This window comes from Drosophila melanogaster, chromosome X (genome assembly GCF_000001215.4).
Source record: "Drosophila melanogaster chromosome X".
Taxonomy (NCBI): domain Eukaryota; kingdom Metazoa; phylum Arthropoda; class Insecta; order Diptera; family Drosophilidae; genus Drosophila; species Drosophila melanogaster.
The window spans coordinates 3,672,100-3,692,473 of NC_004354.4; the positions used below are offsets into that span (position 1 = coordinate 3,672,100).

At 37.9% G+C, this 20,374-nt stretch overlaps 1 protein-coding gene across 10 annotated transcripts in view; it reads left to right on the plus strand.

The window, feature by feature from the left end:
- The window catches only part of Mnt, a 29,872-nt gene that overhangs the window by 299 nt on the left and 9,199 nt on the right, over positions 1–20,374 (plus strand). For 4 of the 10 annotated variants that reach the window (NM_001258583.2, NM_001169182.3, NM_166984.3 and 1 more), the window contains exon 1: positions 16,136–16,396. The gene's annotated coding sequence lies outside the window, so the exon portion shown is untranslated. Of the gene's footprint in view, positions 1–11,253; positions 11,351–16,135; positions 16,397–17,263; positions 17,384–20,374 lie in introns of those variants that run through there. The other 6 variants (NM_001297913.1, NM_001258584.2, NM_130715.4 and 3 more) reach the window with 3 other exon arrangements.

Below are 20,374 nucleotides of genomic sequence, written 5' to 3' on the forward strand. Positions count from 1 at the left end.
ATGTTATTTCGTTGACGTCAGTGGTCAAATCAAATTTTTTCAGTTTTTAACCCTTAATGTGGCACTGTCACTCGCACCTATGTATATATTTATGTGATTGTGGTATTTTGCTCAAGCTTACGTGTTGAAAAGAGGAAGAGAAACCGCTGCATACACGTGCAAAGACTCTGAGAATGGACACAAGAGAGCGAGAGAGGGAGAGAGAGAGAGCGCAGTTGTTTGTTTTGAAAGCGTCGCAAAAACAATACAAAAAAGGTCATACATAATTTGCACACACACTTGCATCTGAGGAAAACGCAAAAGCAAATTCACAGCTAGCTAAAAACCAAAATAAATATAATTTATGAAATGTACTTTTGCTAAAGTTCAACACACCTTTATCTCTCCGCGAAATTTGTTTGCACCATCTCTTTCTCTCCTTTTTGCGTAAACAAACGAAAAAGCTTTGCAAGGAGAAGCAAAAAAAAAAAACACAAAAACAAAAATCGAATTATCAGTAGAATTCTACAAAGAAGAGGCGTTTCTCTTCATCGCTCTTCGTACCTGAGCGTAGCCTTCAAATTTGCTTAGATTTCGCCTTGACCATAACCTAGAAATACTCGAAAAAAGTACTGTCAACTCTCAATAAGTTAAACGATCGATTTTCACATAAAGAGATAGAGAGAGAAAGAGACCAGATATTAAGTGAAATTTATTTTACTAAATAAATTTTCAGAAAAAGGTGTAAATCCCGAGCATTTAGATTTCGTTGATGAACTTTAACGCAATGGGAGTCTGCACTGTACATGTAGAGCTTTCTCTTTTCTCATTTGCGTCAGCGAAAATACTAGGAATAATCGGGGGTGGCGTTTCGGGGGTTGGCAAAAAAAACAAGCAACAACAAAAATGCATAGAGCCGAATAATCGCTTGGAAAAAGCGAGCGACGAAAACGCGATGTTAGTAAACTTTTCAAGGTCACCTCAAAAGCATGAACTTATACTAATCAACAGCTGAAAGAAGCAGAAGACTGCACTTCCATGAGTCAGTTTCAGAAATTAAACAAAACGAGGGAACCAAACCAATTTGAAAATTCAATTTACATATTTGTGGAAATTTCTGTTCTTTATTAATTAATATACAGATTTTAAAGAAATAATTCATTTTTGTATCCGAATTCTGATGCACTTCACACATAATTAAAGCAATGTTACCATAAATTATATGGTAGGCAGATTGTATTGTATGAAGAATAAAGTATGGAATAAGCATAAAATATAATAATATATGTATGTATAGAATAACATCAATGAGTTCTTTTTACGAGTGATCACTGTACACATATTTATGTGCGAAAGTCGAATTATATCATGTGATCCCGAATTGTTTGAAATGTTTGGGCTTAAAAGATCGAATAAAAACATCTGCAAATGGATCTAGAAGTTATTTATTTTGTTAAACGCCTTAATCTATAAGTATATTTATTCGCATTGACTTGCTTTTGATTGGGGGAGGCTTCAGTTGTATGCAATAAAAAACAAAACTGAAATGATAAATACAATTGCGTTTGCTTGTTTGTGTTTCGACTTTTTTCTTGGGTTTTGTCAACGCGACTTGGCTCACGTTGGCAAAACAAAGTGCAAAATGATGAACGAGAGGAGGAAGATAGAGTGGAGAAAACCTTGCAGTTACAGGCTGCACTGGCTATGTGCAACTATATATGAATGTATATATGTATCTATCCTCCACTGCATCCAAGCACTCCTAGCTAACTTATAAAGCCAGAAATAATTGTCAAAAAATCCTACAACTGTTTTTAAGTTTTTATTGCAATTGTGCAATGCAGTGCTGTTCACACAAGTGCAAGCATGCAGAGAGAGAGAGAGAAACGTAAATAGTTGACTAGAAAGAGAGGGCTGGCCACACGTGTTGCTAAGGAGGGTCGCTCAACTTTATCGCCCAGCCACCGGGATCCCTTCGCGTACCCAGCAAACCCACAATTTATTTCTTTTTTTTTTGCCAGTAAATATTCGCACACTCTCAAACAAACAAAATAAGAACAACAACAGAGTGCAAAAAAATAAAATTCGCATGCGCTGATGACCTTGAGAGTTCTGCGAGTATAAGACGGAAAAAGCGAAACTGAGACGCCTGCAATGCGAAATGGGGAAGAAAAAATATACAACAAATATCACAAAGAAGAGCAAATTTTCTTTTCAACAAAAAAACAAATAGAGTTTGCGAATTCGCTTGTTAATGGGAAGAATTCTTAAACGAATAAGACGCCTTTGATTTTTGGTATCTGAAATTATGTATTAATAGCAAGTATGTATACATATTATGTTCAACATTAAATGCAGATTATCTATTTATGTTTTGCATCATCAGCACTCATAAATAATTTATCTATTTACCGCTATTATTAATGCAAAAGGCCCCTATATGTATATGCACATATACATACATATGTAAGTATGTAGATATTCATATTTTTTAACTTTTGGCAATGTTCACGCCCCCATTTAAACAAAAAGTGAAATCGTTTTTACGTAGTATTTTGCTGGTTTTCAAAATAAGAAACCAAACAAGCAAACGAAACAAAAATTCACAACAAATAAAAATAGTGCATATGTATGTATGTATGTACAAAAATATGCAAAAAGCAGCACAACAACAATATAATAATAAATAAAAACAAAAGGTGATGGCCAGTCAAGAAGGCCTTAACCCCAATAAATGTGTAAAAACAATGAAAAAGCAACAAGCAATAGCAACAAAATACATAACATTGCTAATTTATTGCGGTTTGTGGGTGGTGAAAGTACAAAAATAAAAAAGGGCTTAAGCTACCTAACAGATGGAGTCTTTCACATTAATCCAAATATGAAAATTACAGACAAGAACATTCAATTTAATCATACAAACTAACTTGCAATTAAAGATAACACAACGGAATGCCGACAGATGGCGCCACCTGATGATATCAGATAGAAAATGCACAACCCATACTGAATGGGATATTAATCTATGTATGTATGTATGTAGCTAATTACATAACCTTAAGATACAAATGCAAGATTATTTACAAAATAATTAAATAAATACATTAAGGAACCAAAACGAGTTCAGTTACGATCATTATATAACGAACTGGAAAACCGAAAAACCTTGAGACACAAAAAAAACGACAAAAATAAATAAACCACAAACAACTAAAGCAAAAAGTCGAATTTTTTCAAGCTAACAATTGCAATTATTTCAACATTAAAAGTTATTTGGCGGCTGCAAAAATTAATTCGATTTTAATTTGGCGCGCATAGGTCTGTGTTGCTATCACCCTTACGATAACTGTCTTTGTTCATATGTATGTATATGTATGTATGTATAGAGAAGATATAGATGTAGGTTTGTCGATCCGATCAGTAAGTAAATAAGTTTTGAACTAGGTTTGGGTAGTTGATTTAATTAGTCACCTTAAACAGTTCAAACAGTATGAAAGCCTAGTATATACATTTATATTACATTAATGGTTTCCGTCTTAATCCCTTCAGTTAACATTGCAATTTATTGCTTTATTACGCCGCTGACGTCAGCGACGCCGGCAGCGCTGCAAGCAGAGGCGTTGTAACAGGGTCTCATTTTATGGGGCGGTTTTGTACAGGGTGGAGCGGGGGGGGGGGGGTGGTATTAGTCACTAGTGACAGCCACAGACTAAAGGGCACTTGTTGTTTGTTCGTAGAGAGAAAAGTGGTATTCGTGGGGCTAAGATTGGAGAGCCGAATGGCCCGCTGACTATAACAAAAGTTAGGTAAAGCGAAATGCTGATAAGCTGAATAGTGAGTAATGATCACACAATTTCAAATAACGAAGTGCAGGTGTCTGTATAAATTAGTAAAAAAAAAAAAAACTTATTGTGTGTATTTGAATGGAAGACAAGCGTTGAACTAAATGATTTTCAATTCAGTTTAATAGCTTATGGAAGAAAGTACAATTTATAAAAAAAAAAAATCACAAAGCGGTTTGCTGCAATTGTGTAATCAATATTTTTTATCAGGTTTCCTTATGCTGTTGCATGACTAAAATGCAACTACGATGTATCACTAATATAATTTGAAAATAATTGAATTTTCTAGAATTGAAAATAAAGCTGTAAAAAATGGAAACTCATAACTGAAGAATTGCTTTCATGCTTTCTTCAAAGGAAATTCTAAGTATACAATTTTCCCACACGCTTGTTAAATATTAATCAACAAAAACCAACAGCAAACTGCCGAAAATTATAAATAATTATTTTTGTCACATTTTCAATGTCAACGTTGTCATACATTTTCAGCACACAAATTAGCAATCTTTTTTTTCTATTTTTCTCTTCATTTTTGTTTTTGTCTAGTGCACTCTGAATTTTTAAATTGTTTTTGGTACTTGCGTCACATTAAAAATTCTTTGGTTTTTGGTATAGAATGATGTTGATGTTTTATTATATTAGCGTAAACCAAAAGTTGGTTGTTTTATTAGTTTGTTCACATTGATTTTGTTTTTTTATTAAGGAATCGTTTTTATTTGTAAAAATTCTTTACACTCAATTTAATTATACAATTATTTTCATCAACTTGTGTTACTGTTTACTGTCAACCATTGTTCGACCTGCAAAGAGAAAGAGAATAAGAAAAGAAGAGCGGGATAGAGAGTCTATATTTTTCACAATGTGCACATGCCTCGATGAATGTGTGGGTGAGTGTGTGTGTAAGTTTTGTATCTGACATCAGCGACAACAATAACAAAGCAGCGTGCAAAGCTAAAACCAAATCGAAAAAGAAATGAAACGAAGACAACAACAAAAGGTAAACCAGTAAACACGTCAGCCAAGTCATTGAACACAAGAAAACATGCAAAGAGAGATATAAAGAGGGAAAGCAATTACAGTGCGAGGAAGACGGTTGAAGAGCAAAAGAGAGGGCTCTCCCTCGTTTGCGTGGCAGCTTTTGGTTTGGCACAAGAAAAAAAGGCAAACAAACTAAAGCTGACACGTGAGCTTAGCAAAGAGCGGAAAGAAGAGAGCGCTGAAGAGTTAATGCTTCAAGAGTAATGGTTCCTTCAAAGAGAGGACGAAGAGCGCTTAAAGATAAGAGCGAAATAAGTTAAATTTAAGTTAAATTACAAGCTATCACAGAAATAAAATAGAGGGAACAACCTAAAGCAATTGAATTAAATATTTTATAGCATAGTTAAACCAAGTAGGATAGAATAATAATTAAAGCTGCAAGCGGACGTTTTGCAGAATATCACAGAAATTGTTTAAGCCCTACAAACTGAAACAAAAAACCAGCTAGCAATGTAAAAAATCTATGACTAAGTATTGTCTCTCTTAAAAGAGAGAGAGCGACATCTGCATTTTGCATTTGCAATGACAACACCCCAAAATGCACACACGCAAGTACAAAAGCAAAGAGAAAATACAAATGCTCGTTCTCTCCTTTTTTCTCTCTCTCTCTCTTGTTTTTGTTTTTGTGTCGCGTGATTTAGGCGAAGCTGAAATAGCGGTAAAGACAACACAGTGATAACACAAACACCCACTCCCTCTTCCACCCTCCCACGCTCTTTTGAGCCACCCACTCGCGTCGCTCTTTCCTCTTCGCCTCAGCAAGCTCGTATAGCCGTCTCGCTTGTGCACGCTGCCAACGCCTGACGCTTATTATTGTAGGTCATAAATGCATGCACATGACTGCACTTGGTTCAAGAGAGAGCGGGGAGGGAGTAAACGAGAGAGGCTGGATCTCTGTGTGTGTTTTGGGGCTACGTGTACAATTTGAATACGCTACATTGCTTTTGAGAAGCGCTTAAAGCCCGCAGATGAATCATGGTGAGAAAAAATTGAAGTTATTTCAGATACACGGTGGGAATTTCCGATATCATTTTGGGCTAGCGCACTCCCGCCTTTTCTATTAGAACCCATTGCTGTCGTATTATCGTAATATTATATATATACATATTATATATTATATATATTATGTGTATAAAAAATAATATAAAACAGTAATTAGGTATTATTTAACAAAAGAGATTCATTAAATATTTTAAAACTTCGTAGACATTTGTATGTGTAGAGCATAGTTGAGTTCTTAAAAGGCCGCTTAATCTGCTCTTCTTCTTTCCTGCTGCTTCCTCTTCTTCAACCTCTGTCATAATCAAAGCGAACGCTCTGTAATTAACAGTGCCTGCGTGTGGGGAGTGTTGAATTGGGGCGCAAGAGAGTTGGTAGCAAAGAGAGAGAGAGAGTGAGAGAGGGAGAGGAGAGACTGTGGTTTTGTGACTTTCGTAAAACGTTTGTTTTTGCTTCTGATGGCAAATGCAAGCTATCGCCCCTCTCTTTACCCCTTCTTTGTTATTTGCTAGCATCCAAGTCAATGTTACTTGACATTTATCTCGAAATGCTGCTAAATAAGCTTATTTTCTAAAAACTAATGTACTAACCAGTTATGAATAGATGACAAACGGCAGCATAAATTATAAATCAAGATGCTGCGATGTCAACATGACGTATGCGCAATGTCCAATGCAGTGGGACAAAAATCAAGAGCAAACGCAAATGGAGAATGAGAGAAAGGCGGTGACTGCACTTTGATATTGTTTTTCATGCGTCTCAGTTAATTAATTTTCATTTTACGCCTGATCATTGTCAATGTCTGCCTTTATCTACGCATTCTTTATTGGCTAATTGCTTCAATTTTGAGCTCAATTTCGGGTTTGCATTTATTTTTAGCCCTATTTACAGAATTCCTATCAAACATTATAAAATTGCTCAAACATATTTATTGAATCTATTTTTTTTTTTTTTTTTGTAATTTGGACTCAGCTAAATGTATTTTCCGTAAAGACGATAAGCCAAAGACGAATATTTAGTAGAAATTTCAAATAATGGAATTGATAGGAGAAGTTATTGAGGTGCCTCCCAAATGTATTTCAAACATTTCGATAATCATCGAAACTAAAAGGAACAAGGCGACTGATAGTGAAAGAAGAAATTCTGTGGGTTGTGATAAAAGGCAGTGTTTTACGACTTGATAAGCGTATATGTATTTCTACAAATGCACATTAAAGAGCGCATTTCAAGGTTACTATGCATATTAATCTACATTGTAGGTTTCAAATAAATGCGTTGACAACTACCAACAAATAAATTGAATTAAATACCAAATAAAGATAGTCAAGTTATGCAGTTTATATTCAATGTGCTGGAAATTAGATTACTATATTTTACACTGTGCGAAACACTGTTTGACAAGTTCCTCTTGCGCCAAAATAAACGAGAAGAGCAGGAAAATAGAGAAACGCCAGCGAAGAGGAAAATGAACTCGGTAAAGTGGCAAACTGGTTGAACGTGCCAAATTCCAATTAGTTGGGCACTTTAGTGGCTCCCCACTGTGTTTATCCCCGGTAAAACCCCCCCCCCCCTCCACTAACCCCTTTTTCCAACCCACCGTCCCACTATTTGCAAAAAAAAAAATGCCCTGGGCCAAAGACAAACTGCCTGAAAGCCAAGTTTACTGTAAACTTTTTCAGTATTGCCCTGTTTTGGCATGGCTTGAAATGCTACCCTAGTTTTAGTTGGCGTATTCATCGAATGTGAGTGTTTTAAGCAATATGTAGTAATCATTTTCTAAAATAATGTTAGTTTAAAATTAATGTATTTCCATATTAAACTTATCGCTATAATGCTTTTCCGAATTGAGTGGTATACATCTTTATAGAGCTCCTTATGTTTCACTCTTTTGGCCCTGAAAGTCTGAAAGGAAAAATGAGAAAATACGAGAGCATGTAAAGATTCTCAACGGGCTTCTTTCTCCTCCTTTTTTGCCACCGTAATCCCCACTCTCTGTTGTTTTTGCTGTCTTATCACCGCGAACAACAACAACAACAACAGCATCTAAGACACATTTGCTGATTATGCTTCCGCCTTAAAAAAGTAAAATAAAAATGCATGAAAAAAGCAAAAAAAAAAAAAATAAAATGAAATCAAAAGAAAGAACAGGCTAAAGAAAAAGACGACGAGGAAGAAGAGGCTGAAGGAGAAGGAAAAATACGCCCTCATTCAGCTCTTAATCTCTCTTTCTCTCTCGCTCTCCCGCTCATTGATTCCCTTTATCTTTATCTTTTTTTTTCGCCTGATAAGTCTTTGCTTTGTTTTGCTTGTGTGTGTATTTGCACTCTGACATTGGTGTGCGTGGATCAGCTGAAGCTAAAGGCCAGTGCATTCTGCTTGGGAAAATCCAAAGTGGACTGCACAAATACATTTTCGAATTTATAATATTAAAATGTGCCATTTTTGGTGATTAAATCTACCCTTAAGATATGGCATATGTGTAACCTGAAGCTACTTTCTTTCCATCAACAAGAAAATTACTTTTTGCACCGATCAAAGGTTATCCGTACTGCTGACGAACTCGACGAATTCAATACGTTTTTGTATCGGCTTACGAAGCCGAACGACTTTTGCTTTACCCTGCCATATCATGTGCCCGGAAAGAAGAAGCAGCGGCCGAGACAGCGTTTTGAAAGTGAAAAGTTGAAAACAGCACAAAGTGCAACCCCCTCATCCCCAATTAACCCTCTTTGGCACAAGCCCCCTCCCAGGTTTCGCCACTTTGGAAATTTGTTTGCTGCTAATTAGAGTGCGGCACTCTGATTACGCACACACACACACATGTTCACCTTGTGGGGAAAATGAAAAAAACGAAGATACTTTGTTGATAAAAACAAAACAACAAGAACAGCCTGAGAGAGAGAGAGAGAAAAGTGTTTGCTCACGTCTTGCGAAAAAAATCTTAACAGAAAACAGGGCAAAAAAGCATGAGGGAGTTAAGTTCTTGAGCCCCGCAAAAAAAAAAATTATAGCGCATTTTACAATTAGAAGATATTTGTTCTTGATCAGTATTAAAAGACGAATCGACATACTAGTCTCTCAGTTTTAAAGCTACCTATGTAATGAAACCATTCCAAAAGTCTTCTTGCTGTGCTCTTTTTTTTTCTTTATATCTACATACATACATATATTTTGATAACTGCAAGGGTATATACGCTTCGGCTAGCTTCTTTCTTGTTTGCACATGTGACAGAGCCCAGAAACCATCGTCATCGACATCAGACGTCGTTTCACTTGGCCAACCGAAAAGTGGGCGCTGCATTTTACACTCGAGCGCTTTTGTCACTCGGGTCAGAGTGCAAAGGGTTTCGGAAAGCAGGGGCGAAATGGGCGGTTCTGCGCCCTTTTTTCTTTTTACCTACACACATATATGTACATACATATGTACATACAAATATACATATGAGTATGTACATACATACATATGTATGTGCGTGTGGGCAAACACTCAGCTTGATTGATTTATGCATGCAAATGCACTACGAGGAAAAAAGCAAGAGCAGCAGAACCAGAATAAGAGGTTTCAAGAAGACAACAAGAAGAGCAGCAGCGCAGCATGAAGACTGCATCGGCTTTTTTATATTTTCCACAGAAGACTTTTGCTATATTTACCCGGAATTTAATTAAGTTAAGACTGCTCTCATCTCATTTAAAACCCCACCCCCAACCATCATGGTATTGATGATATCGAGAGCTGAGATAAGTTTTCCTAGTTTAATTCAGTGCCTTACTTTCGATGATTCGAAAATACCCGTGTGTGGTGAATTGCAGACTGAATCGGAATGACGTGGAAAACCGCATCAACGCCCCACCCACCAAACTCTTCATCTCTCGCTCTTCTCCATTTTCCATCTCTTGCTCGCTTTCAGCGCGTGCTGATTGCATTTATGTCAACGTTCGTTTTCAATGTTAAATGTCGCACTCAAATTAAGGGGGTGGCAAACGTGCAGGGGCGTTACTAGAAAATGAAATAAAAGGGGAAGGGAGGGGGTGGTGGTGCTGGGGGCTTAAATGCATAAAGCAAAGCGAAAATTATGCATGAAATGTGGCATAAAAGTTGCATATCGTTGCCTCCGCAATTCTCCGCTGCACGCTGTCGCTCTCCGATTCTCCGCATTGCTCTCCATCGTTTACTTTCCATGTGCAGCAAACATGTCCAAACACGCACACAACCAAAGGCCGATTGCATTCGCCAGTGTGCGCTGGTGTGCAATGTAAATGGTGAACGTAACAACAGCTAAATAACAAGTACAATGGATCGAAATCATGTGATTCGTCAGAAAATTACTCATGCTAAGAACTATACTAACTAATGTGAAGCAATCAGATTTGATATGCATATGAAGACATATACATACATATGTATATGTACATACATATCTACATACATACTTACTGTATTTAAATCGAAATCATTTTGTTGCAGCCGGGACCACTGTGCCGTAGGCCCGCATAGTACCGAAAGCACAACAACACGTGAGCAACAACAATCAGACATTGATGATGGTGCAAGCCCATATAATCAAAGTCGGCAGAGTCAGAGTCAGGGCTTAGTGGCTGGGCAATCAGTCAGTCAGTCCGTCAATCAAGCGGCTATATATAGTCTCGAAAACTGCATTCACACACACTAATGCACCGACGCACTGCGCCAGAGCGAGACGGGGCTATGTAAAGAAAGAGAGAGAGAGAGAGCGAGAGCGAGAGAGGGCGAATAAGTTGACCTGTCAAGTTCATGCGATATTCGTTGCATTCAATTGAAAGTCGTCGCATTGTAGGAACAATTTGAAGGTTTTTTGCGAGCGAATAATCTCCAGGAAAACTGCTTGTTTTGCCCAATGAATTGTGAAGTAAATTCTGAATCCCGAAATGAAACATACATATTTAAAACGCAACATTATTGCCCTTGTTTCTCATATATTGCAGGTACATATCTCTATGTATGTACTTTATATCTTATCTTTTGTGTAGTATGTAAGTTTAAGATTAAATCGAGCAGCTCATTGGAAATTTCGCGTTTCCTTTGATTTATGGCGCGATTACGAAGCTGCTCTCTTCCATCTGATTGATGATTAACCCTTTGGCGCCCCACCACATTCTTGTTGAAATTTTTCTTTCAGGCAGGATTTGCGGGGTTTCCGTTTTTTTTTTTTGGCTGCTTTGTTGGCTTCCTTCAATTTAGATTTCGTTTGCCTTCGTTTTTTGCAGCATGAAGAGGTGGATTGGGGCTTGCAACCAGCTGTCGCCTTTGGGGGTTATCAAAAGTGTTTGGTTACTCCTGTTTTTTTTTTTTGTTTGTTCTTACTTGTAAATATTTCATGTGCACTTGCTCATTCGTCGTCTCTTTTTCGCATTACAGCTGTCGGAAGATAAAGAAGAAGCAGAAGAGCAGCCAATTTAAAGACGACTCTTCTCGTCAGTTGGCATTATTTTCGCCTTTTGGTTGCAGTTATTGGGTAAGCTGATTTTCCAAATACACTTATTTTCTATTTAAGACAGTAGGTCATTTGGCTTATTTCAACTAAGTAGCAGCTGAAAGCCCGAATAAAACAGACTGTGGTATTAATAGAAGAATCATCACAAATTTTAAAAATACACTTCTTAACTATTTGGCTACCCGTTGGCTATACCGTAAGGGTATAAGGGGTTTTCTTACGCTTTGGGCTACCTGTCTGTCACTCTAGTCTTCCACCCTTTTTTTTTTTGTGTACTCTTGCTTTTTGTTTAATAATTGAAATTTTCTGGAATGCCAGAAGTAAAAACACTTGCATCGTAACTCGGCACTTGTTTTGCCTGCATTTGTTGGGTTTTATACGTATGTACATACATTCATACGTGCATATGTACATATGTATGTACCTACATGGGCGCTACAGAAAGGAAAGGCCAAAAAAGAGAGAGGAGGGTTGCATTACTCATACGCCACGTTGTACATCCGCACACTTTATTTTTTTTGTTTAGTAAAACACTTTTTGGCACGCATTTTTGTGTGATTTGTTGCCAACTGAACGATTTTCGTGGGCTTTATTCATTTTTTATTCAAGTTAGTTAGTCGTTATGTGGGCTTATATAAAGGTATTGAAGGGGATAAAAAGGGGATTCAATTTTAGTCGTTTTTTTTTTAAGTAAAAACTCATCCAAATATTATATATATATTGTATATATATCACATGCACATAATGGAATATGTATGACAGTACCTTATACAAAAGTCCTACTATTTTCTTCTTAGCTAAAGTTGGTTGTTTTAGTTGGAAAAATGTTGTTAATAAGAGGAAAACTGTTTGATTAAGACTCGCATTGAAATTCATTTCTTACCTATATACGTTTTTTTTTGTAATTGGTTAGAAAGCGATTATGAATCCTTTAACTTCTCTTTAATACTGCAATAAGGCGTTATTATAGCCGAAAAAGCTCATTTCCACTTGTAACGTCCTTAATTGCTTTCTGACCACATATGTGGGTGGTGCCACAAACACGTGCATGTTGCACCATCTAGAACCCTCTCGCATTCCACATCCTCTAGCCAAAAGTCGATTAATGAGCCCTTGGCCCAGGCGACAAATGCAAATAGATGGCTTTCTTAATGCGCTCTGTGGTTGCAATGACACACAAGGGTTAAGAGGTTAGGAGGGTAAAATGTTGCAGGGGCTATGAAGTTCGGTTGAATCTTTGTGTACAGTTGTGTTCAAAAGAATACTAGCAAAATAAAACCAATCTTAAGAACTCACAAATCGGACATATAGTAAAAACAATTTGATGTAAACTAACAAAATACACTCTGTTAACTGATAATGTATGCCACGTACATTTTATTTTGCGCTTATATTTTTAAATTTTTGGCTTTAATTGCAACTTTATGAGCTGCTGAAGCTGAAGGATTGTGCGGTGGGAGGGGGGGAGTAAAGCTGGGTTCCAAAGTCGTGTAAGTCGTGAATGTGAATGAAGGATGCCCAGGACAGCTTGCTCTCTCTTTCTTGTTCTCTCCTCACTATCTGCTTCTCTTTGTATCAACATGTTGCGGTAACAAATTGTTGCACTGTTATTGTTGTTTTCAATAGTCCGACTCTCCGGTTTTCATTCACTTGTTTTCTCGCCTTCTCTTTCGCTCCTTTCAGCCCGGTTTTCGTGCTGCTTGGCGCTTCCCTTGGCTCTCTTCGCTTGCTGCGCCGTCGCTTTTGAGCGATTGTCTTCCGGTTTTTTCCATTTGCAGCTTGTTTTTGATTTTCAATTCTCCTGATACCCTTTATACTAATTTAAAAACAACTCGAATATGATCAAACTTTCTCTTTAAGTCCATTGCCTTACAACTTATATATAATATAATAGTTCCGATTCGAATTTCTGAGGATACAATGAAAATCATGGCATAATTAGTGGTTTTGCTGAAGAGATGTTTATTATTAATTTCAAAGGGCTTTTCAAAATATCTGTTCAAATTCCTTTTGAATGTCGAATTTTGTCGGTGCTGCTCTGATTTTTCCCCACCTTTTCCTGCTCACGCACACAAACACACAGACATTATAACATCCTGGCATAGCACCTGCGCCTTATTTTTTTGCGTCGCATTTTCCTTTCGTTTTACGCTCTCTTTCGTCATCCTGTTAAGGCTGGCCCTCTCGCTCTATTTCTCTGCTCACCCGGTTTTCTGCAAGCTCACTCTCCCCTCGTCAAATCGCCCACGCTGCTTTTCGCTCTGCTTCTTCTTCCTGCCACTACGTTTGTGTGCGTATCGAACTCCAATTAGAGCTTGTCTCGCCTTTCTCTCCACCTCTTCCACTTTGGACTTGATTTCCGTTTCGCGACGTCATGCACTTTGAACTTATTCTTTTTTGCATTGCACCTGCCCCTTCCCGTTCTTCAGGCCTCCGTTGTTTATGTCCCTTTGCGCCTTCCTTTTTGTTAGCCTCTTCGTAGCTTCCAAAGGAAACAAGCGGCACCAGCAGAATTGCAGAGGTGGGGGAAAAGAACTCAAGAGGGCTGAGAAGAATTCCCGAAGAAGTGCTAAAGAAAAAGATTTGGAGCGAGCAAAACAAGTTTTTGTATTTTTTTTTTTGTCCTAGTCCAAGTGAATCCAGTTGAATTAAATCAGAAAACGATAACAAGAAGAGTTCTTCTGGAGTGCCATCAATTATAGTTTAAAAATATTGGTGTTTTTCTAAATGCCTAGAAAAACATACAATGTACATACATACATACAAATGTAAGCTTAAGGACTCTTCGGAGATTCTGCAGTCAACAAATGTAGTCTCTTAATATCATTTAGCAATACCTGGGACCAGTGTGGTGGATTACGGAGGAGTGGTAGGTTTTGAAATTTTTTTTTTTTAAGATTTTAAACCACAAGTACACTTTATATGAGTAGCTTGCAAAAAGTTTTGGGGTTAAAAAGATTCAACAATTAATTAAGCACTTAAAATTCTAATGAGATTCCGAAAACAGTTTTTTTTAATGTTCCTTCCAGAGGGCTGGAAAGAAAAACAAAATCCGAAATTGTAAATTTTGACCTAGAAATGCGTGCTGACCAAAAGCTAAAGCAAAGCGCAGATGATAAAGCAGTGGCACAGGAAGGGGGCGATGAACAAGGAAGGAGGGAAATGGGCGGGAGTGGAGGCAAACACAGAGATCCAAAAAAGTACAATGAACCCTCGGCAATTGTTGTGTTGTTGCTGCGACGGCAACATTGTTGCTGCCCCGCCCCTCACCCACCATGCTACCCAAATGCACAGCCTCTTCCAGAAGGGAAATTATGAAAACAAACAGTTTGCTAGGCGATGTTGCTGCTGTGGCACGCTGCAACTTTTGCCCGGGGCCCAGCTTTTTTGGACACTAAGAGCTTGGCCATGCAGATCAAAACAAGTTCCGTTCCACACAAATGCCAGCACGTTTCGAAATTGCCGACGTCGACGCATCATAACAATAACAAAAGTCCCAATACAACACACCAGCAACATCAGCAACACCACCACCGAGAGCAACGTGAGCAAGAAACTACAGTACACACATCGCGATGTGCTGGGAAAGAAGAGAGTGAATCGATAACGGGGCTACAATGAGGCAAACCCGACCCTAATGACCAAAAACTGTTCAGGATGAAACTTTGTGCACGTAGCTCAGAACTACAGAACCATATACTGATCAAAGCTGTAGTTAACTTTAAGAACTTATTTTTCGACCTACAGGTAGATTTGCTTTTAGGCAATGTCCACTGTATATCTACATACATATGTGCATGAAACGATGCATTTACAGTGGCAGCGACGTCGACTGCGACAGAGATGGTGTTACTGCAAGGGCGGATAGAGCGGGAGCGGTGTGCAGTGGGGGTAGGAAGCAGCGGGTAGGAATAGCAGAAAATGCGAATGACAATCTAAATGAGAATGCGAAAGAGAATGTGGCGCCCAGGCGAGCGTAGAAAAAGAAGAGAGCCTTTGCAGCATCTTAGGGTGATCCCAACAAAAATGATTTTATATGTATACAGGTGCCAATAATTAATTATTATTATTTTGTTTGTTGGTTGACTGTAATGTTCTTGGGTTTCTTTGCTTGGACCAGCCCTGTAGACCATTAACAGTGTTTTCAAATTTTTTTTCAAGAATGTACATATGTATGTATATCTGCAATTTTATATGATAAAGTTCGAATATTTATGTTTGTAACTCCTTCGATATTTGTATGTGCTATGCGAAAATATTTTCTTATATATCTGCCCCCTGTTTTCATATTTGTCCTTTCCGTAATTTGATTTACAAAAAAGACAGATCTAACGGGAAAAAGCTGAATTGACAATTAGGCTGCGCTCTTGTTATTATTGTTACTATCTTCCTGTTTCGCTATGCACAAGCGCATCAAGAGCAACAGCAACAAACGGACAAACACATACAACAGCACCAACATCTAGACATGGTCACCTAAATATGTAGCGAATGGTAAAAGATCCTATTTTCCAACACAGCAGTATTTATAATGTAAGCCATTTCAAGATGAAATGAAAGAAGGAACTGTAAAGTTGAGTTTAAGACGGGCATTACAAAACGAAATTTTAGTTGTGTGTTGCTATGTGATTGACCGCTGTTATATTTGCGCGTCACGTGCGCTCTCTTCACGGCACTCTCTTTGCGTATTTTCTCTCGCCAGCTCTCTTATGGCTGCACTCGTGTGCCTTGCGAATGATGCGGCTGCGACGCCGGCAGAGGCAGCGCAGTCGAGCTGGCAAAGTTAAAATTGAACGGCGGCCGCATTTAGTTTGCTTCTGTCATTGCATTCGTCGGGTAGGATCACAAGAAACAATAAATAAGATACGAGAATTAAGAAAAACACAAGAATCCGAATCCGTCACCGAAACAGAAAATATATACAAGAAAAAAAGCTAGAAAAATTTACAAAAGAAACCTCAGCTTGCCTTTACTTTTTTTTCACGTTTAAGTGCAACCACAAACGAAGAAGCAGAAACAAGACCAAGAAGAGAAGCAGCATCAGCAGAGTGGTTAATAATTCTAACGGTAAATAGTGAGCGTAATATTTGGGTTTAAAGTGCAAAACGAAAAGTTTTCTGCTAGTGTGCGTGTGTTGTTTTTCTTTCATTTGCTTTGTCTCAGTATTTCATGGTGAACGTTTTGTTGCTTTGCTATTTTTTGTCTTTGAATTTTGCTTTTATTTATATGGTTTTTAGAGACTTTTCAATTATTGTTGCATAAATTTACCCTGCTGTCTTTGTTCCTATATTTTTATCCATTTTGTCAACTGTTTGTTTTTTCATTCGCTCAACTTAATTTGGCTTTGTTGTTTTTGTGCGTTTTGCCCCCATTTGCTTTGCGTTCTCAAGTAGTTTTTTGATGTTATCGCCTGACAGAGTGTCTGTTTGTTTGTTTGTTTTTGTTTATATGCAACCGATATTGCCCGTATGTAGATTAAATTTAATTTGAAACCTAGGCTCGCCTTGTCATACCAAATACTGTTCTTTTTTTGTGTAGTTTATATACATAGATAGTTCGCAGTACTTTTTGTTTAGAGACCCGTTCTTCAGCTTTTTATATTTGATGTTGTTTTGCTTTGGCTTTGTTTTAGCATGTGCCCTTTTCGAGAGTGTGTGTGTGAAAGAGAGAGGGTGGGGTTTCTTTCGCTTTTGTGTTTTATTTATTTTTTCTCCAAGCCATCTGCCATGCACACATAAATAACAAAAACAAGAAGAATTTTACCACTCCACTGAGCGCGTGCTTTTTTCTGCTGTCCCGCTAGGCACGCCATTCGCCCACACACACATTCAATATGCGGCTCTCTTTGGGCTCTCTTACGCCGTTCCACTCTTGCGCTCTCTTCTGCTGCCTTGGCATTTTCAGTCGTTCGCTTTGCGTTCCGTTCATTCCATTTCATTTTACGTTTTTTTGCCGTAGGGTGCGCGTCGCAGTCGCCGTCGCCGCAGACGTCACACTCTGAAAGTTGCGTCAGTTCAAAAAACTTAAATAGTTATTAAAAAAAGGAAACAAAAAGTACGCGTATTTTTTTTAAGTTGTCAACCAAGTTTGTGCAAGTGCTTTATAAAAGATAACAAAGTATTTGAAAATATAAGAAAAAACAAGTTAAATAATAATATTGTATGGGTATTCGTGATAAGTGTCAGCTTTATTATTTAATCGTGCGTGTGTGTGGGTGTTGAGTTAAATTTAAAAATAAGTTAAAAAAAAAATTATTTTTCGTGGGCAACAAGAAATAATGCATTCGTTTAATATGCTATCGTAAATCTAGAATACCTCACAACCCTGCATGTTTTCTTATTGGATTTTTATTCTTACTTGACCGAAATGCAATGAACAAAATTGATTTTTAAATTATATACTGAATTTGAGTTTAAATTAAATCTATTAAATGTTACAGAAAATGAAAGAAAACTAAGGGAAATAATTTGCAAACGCGAGTGATTTTCGTTTTCTATTTTTAAACGGGCAAACATTTTTTTCTTCATTTTTTGCACGCTTCATCACTCTTCATTTCAAAATTAGCAACAAAAACACATGACGAAAACCGTCATCGCAAAGGAAATGTAAAGAAAGTGCGTAGAGTGGGAGGGAGAGCAATCATTGAAAGAGAGGAAAACCCCAAGGAAAGAGAGCTTTCAAAATCACGGGGAAGCAAGAACTTTTTGTTGTTATTGTTGTCTGTTGCTTCCTTCTTTTGGATTACACTTTCTTTTGCCTGTTTTTCACAGAGAGCTTTTATTTAATTTTATTTTGTAGTTTCCGTCTGTACAATTTATTTATTGTTTGCCTTGAGTGCATTGTTTAAAACAAGGTCCCTAATTATATATTCATATATATATATTTTTAATTTTGAGTAAAAAATGTTAAGATTAGTCATCAGGTCAGGTATCCGTTCCCGAAATTGCCCAAAAAGGATTGAGTTTCCTCGAAACCTTTTTCTCAAATTACAGATCTTTCTTAGCTTAGGTCAAATCGACCGCAAAATGTTCCATTAAATTGTTCGCTTAATTCTTCCCTTTTCCCTATCAACTTTTTGCATTTTGACTTTTGAGTTTCAGTAGTGTGTTTAATGTGATTATTGGATGGGGAATCTCAATCACCTCTTGTGTGCGCAACAACCAACCCCTCATTCGAGTCCTGTTCCGGTTTTGTCCCACAAAGGTTTCCCTTTGATTTCCGCACATTCCGTTTCGATTCTTACGCGCACAGAAGTACCTCAATAAAGTGGACCAACTGGTGCTAAGAATCGCAATTTCCCAGCCAAAACAGTATGAGATACTATCGCATAAATATACAGCTTTTGGTTTGTTCCTATCATTGCAAGATAAGTTTACTATTTTGTTGTAAGAATTGAAATATTGAAAATATTCTTTGATTTCCATTTCACCCTTTGGTAATTCGTGTTAGCTAGGCTCTACTGTCCTTGATTCCTTTCACACGTAGCCCAACCAAGAAAGCTGGCGAAGAAGGCCTGACAATCAGCCATATACCCTATAAGGCATTTTCGAAAATACGATGACGACCCTTGGCCCTTAAACTGCGAACCCTGGGGTGGAATTATTCTCCTGTTCTCCTGTTTTTGGGTGGTTTTCTGTTTTCGGTTTCAGGTACAATATACCTTATATATGGATACGTGTGTTATGTATATGTGTACGTACATGCATACATGCATACGTACATGCATATATTCATTGGGTTCTCGAGTTCACGAATAAGTTGTACGTGCAGTGTGTGAGGTTGCGTGGGTGTCGCAGTCAATTACTGCGATTTTTTCCCTGTTCGTTTTTCGGGACGCTTAAAGCGATTTCGATTTGAATATTTAATAGAATTTGCCACGCGCCGCAGGCTTTCTCCCCCATGTCTCATCCTCGCTCTCTTCACTGCTCTTGTTTTTGCTCTTGTCTCAGTTGACAATGAGCAATGTCACCCGCGCTAAACAAAAGCAATTGACGCTGGGAATAGATTACAATAGTTCTACTTGAGTCTTTAAAATGTATAAAAAAAAAAAAAAAACACCAAGAACAAATTTTTGATATTTGATAAAAGTGAAATTACTCAATTGGATGGTGATTATTTATTTTATGTCTAGGTAGTGGATTGTAGACATTGAATGTCCAAAAAATGTATCTATCTCTATTAGTGGATATATTTGGCTTATCGAAATAATGAGGGGTGTGAATTTGAGTGGGTGGTTAACGGATGGTGTGTGCTGGTGGGAGGGGAGTGTGGTGGTGGTGGTGTGGCCATTTAAAGCGCGCTAATGTCAAGGCAGCGTCATTCGCAGGTCTTTCGGTCATGTCGCAAAGCTCTCTCCAATTATAGCATTTTCCTTGCGTTTCTCTCTTCAGAGGTAGAGTGACACATTGATGGGGAGTTTGGAAGAGAGAGCAGCTGCAAAGGCTAAAATGCAATAAAGCCGGCTGCAATGCCCTATATCGTTCTCTTTCTCACGCGCGACCCTTGACCTTTTATCAAAATTATGACAACAACAATAAACACAATGCAACATTATTTTCTCTTAATGCTTTTCGCCGCTCAGTTGAATGCCCCACACACACACACACACGCACACACATATGCGCATACATGGAAAACCAGCAGCTGACGAAAGATGAAAAATGGGAAATGAAAATGAGTGGTTAAGGGATGGGGGGTGGGGGGGAAGGAAAAGGGACCGGGTGATGGAGTTGGAGAGGAAGGAGAAGAAGCCTGCGCGCACGCGCCAATCTTTCATTTTTTTTTTTGTTTCATTACTACATTATTTTATCTTGCCATCCACGGTGAAAACTCAGCTATGTGGATCCAATTTAGACCTTTAATATGAGTTAGAAACTGCGACATGATCAGTTTTGTGTATTTGTTCATAATCCAGAATTCGTTTAAAAATTGAGGGAAATAATATACGCTTTACTGGTCCACTGTAGGGAGAGCACTCTGTTCCTGTGGCTCTCGTTTATTCCCCTCAATAGCAATTCTTTTTCTGTTGACTGCAACTTGTTGGTT